The sequence below is a fragment of the Triticum urartu genome, chromosome 1 (genome assembly GCF_003073215.2).
Source record: "Triticum urartu cultivar G1812 chromosome 1, Tu2.1, whole genome shotgun sequence".
Lineage (NCBI taxonomy): Eukaryota > Viridiplantae > Streptophyta > Magnoliopsida > Poales > Poaceae > Triticum > Triticum urartu.
Window position 1 is genome coordinate 127,499,025 of NC_053022.1, and position 2,376 is coordinate 127,501,400.

Here is a 2,376-nt window from a genome sequence, read left to right on the forward strand (position 1 = left end):
CTTTATTCTGAGCCTGTATTATGCCCTCTTTCCTCTGAACCCGACCCCGAGCATGTCAAATAGCCGGGTTCGCGGTTTCTTTTTTATTATATATATATATATATACACAAATTTATCATTGGCACATCGCTCCGTTCTCAGTAAGTCTCATCCGAACAATCTTTCATACTCTTTTAACAATAAGTACGGCCTTAACGGCCGCTCTGCAGATACACCTCGGCATACCCTGCCAGGGGCTCGGCATGGGAACGAATGATCTGCCAGAAAAGTCTGAACAACTCTATAGCGTACTTCGGCGTCGCAAGTTTGGCCTTATATGCATCATCTCCGAATCATTGTCTTAGGTCAATAGTTGGGTTGCCCGGCTCCTGTGTTTGCTACCCTACGTTCCGCTCTATCGGCTAGGGTAGTAAAGGGAGAACTACTGCGATTGTGCCCTGGCCTAGACCGGATGAGCACCTCAGTAGAGAAAGCCGAGAACTGACTGTCATGATGCGGTGAGAGCTGGTCAACCACTTGACGACTTATTGGAATCTTTAGCGATTCTCCGTGTAACATGAGGGATCTTTTTCAGATCAGATATGCAAGGCACCACACGCCGCACACAAACCAGGGGCTATGTCGTAGCCCCACCATGAAACTCCTATGGTTAAGTGAAAGTGTTAACGCCTTATAGTCCGATTGCCTAGTTCGCCGCATTATCACCTCCTTCATGGACCAAGGCGTTGGATAAAGAGTGATTAAATGCTTTTCCGAACACCCATGTACTTCCTACAAGGGGGCTGAAGCCAACGAATGGAAAACTTTTAGATTATATTAAAACGACCACACAGGAGGAATTCAAGCCTTTGGAGCAAAACATAAATAGATTAACTATAAAGTTGTATTTTTCAATCATCATACACCTCACTCGAACATTATGTTTTTCGAGAATTGACCACTTATCAAGCGGGCGGCCTCCAGGACGTCTTCAAAATAACTCTCCGGTTTCGGACGGTCCCTGCCTTCAGGCGGACCCTTCGTTACGACGTCGATGGCCTTCATCTTTCCCCAGAATGTCTTGACTCGGGCAAGGGCCATCCGTGCACCTTCAATGCACGTCGATCGCTTCGCAGCATCGAGTCCGGCACTATGTCGACAAGCTTCTGCACCAAACCGAAATAGCTACTCGACGCAGGCTCGGTTGGCCACAACCGGATTATAACATCCTTCATGGCAGCGCTAGATACCCTATGAAGTTCGGCCCATGGGACATCTGTTCATTGAGCAACAGTGGGCGCTTCAACGCACCGAACTGTGACAAAAAAGCTTCTCCATTGCATATCCAGCTCGCACTTGGTAATAGTGCGCTGCATCGGAAGAACTCTTCGGCAAGTCCAAATACTCATCTGGAGAACTCCACACTTGATTCAGATGAGCATAGTCTGGGTCGCCGAACTTAGTGTGTAGCAGAAAAGGCTTTCCAGCCACTATCTCTTTCGCCTGCCAAACCTACTCACGGAGTGCTCTGGACTCTGATCGCGCTTCTCTTGCCTCCTGTCGGGCCTTGTCCAGTTCAGCCGTTAAGGCTTGATTCTCCTTATCAAGAAATTCACAGCGGCCAGCAGCATTCTCCAAAGCGAGTGTCATCATGGATACCTTCTCGTCGCCCAGACATCGCGCAGCTTGTTCGGCCTTCAGTTCAACCGATGCCTCTTCAGCAGCAGCATCACTAAGCCAAACCCGCCCCTTGGCCACGACTAGCTCCGCCCGAAGAGCCTCCACGGCGGCAGCACCATCTGCATTTCATGCGCACTTCATATAAAGCACTTTCCCGCATCAAGCACACTGGTGTAAAGAATGCTCGAAATACATACCTTGCGAGTCGTCAAGACGCCTGTTGATCAATGCAATATCATCCTCCGCAATATCCAGCTTTTGTTGTAGTTCAGCCACTTCCATATTCCGGACAGCCACAGGAGGGGAAGTAGCCTGTATTTCAAATTAAACCAAGGTTAATACCCGAGCATATCTCTTTGATCCTCTGATCGCTTCCATCGGAAGACAATCCGAGTCTTAGGGGCTACTGCATATACAACAGGTGCATTCTGTCAATAAAATTCAATTGACAAAACTACATCACAAACCTCAAAACCTCTTAGAAGGCTCGTGAAGGCCTCATTCAATCCACTCTTCATGGATAGAACCCTTTTGACCACCGTAGCCATCAAGGTATGATGCTCTTCTGAAATGGATGTTCATCGTAGCAAGCCCGTCAGCATGTCCGGTGCTTCCGGGTCTTCGAAAACCGTCGCCGGAGTACGACATTCCTGAGAAGGAACCTGCTCACTTGCCTCCAGAATCGTCTCCAGCTGTAAACCAGACGGTTCGGGGACG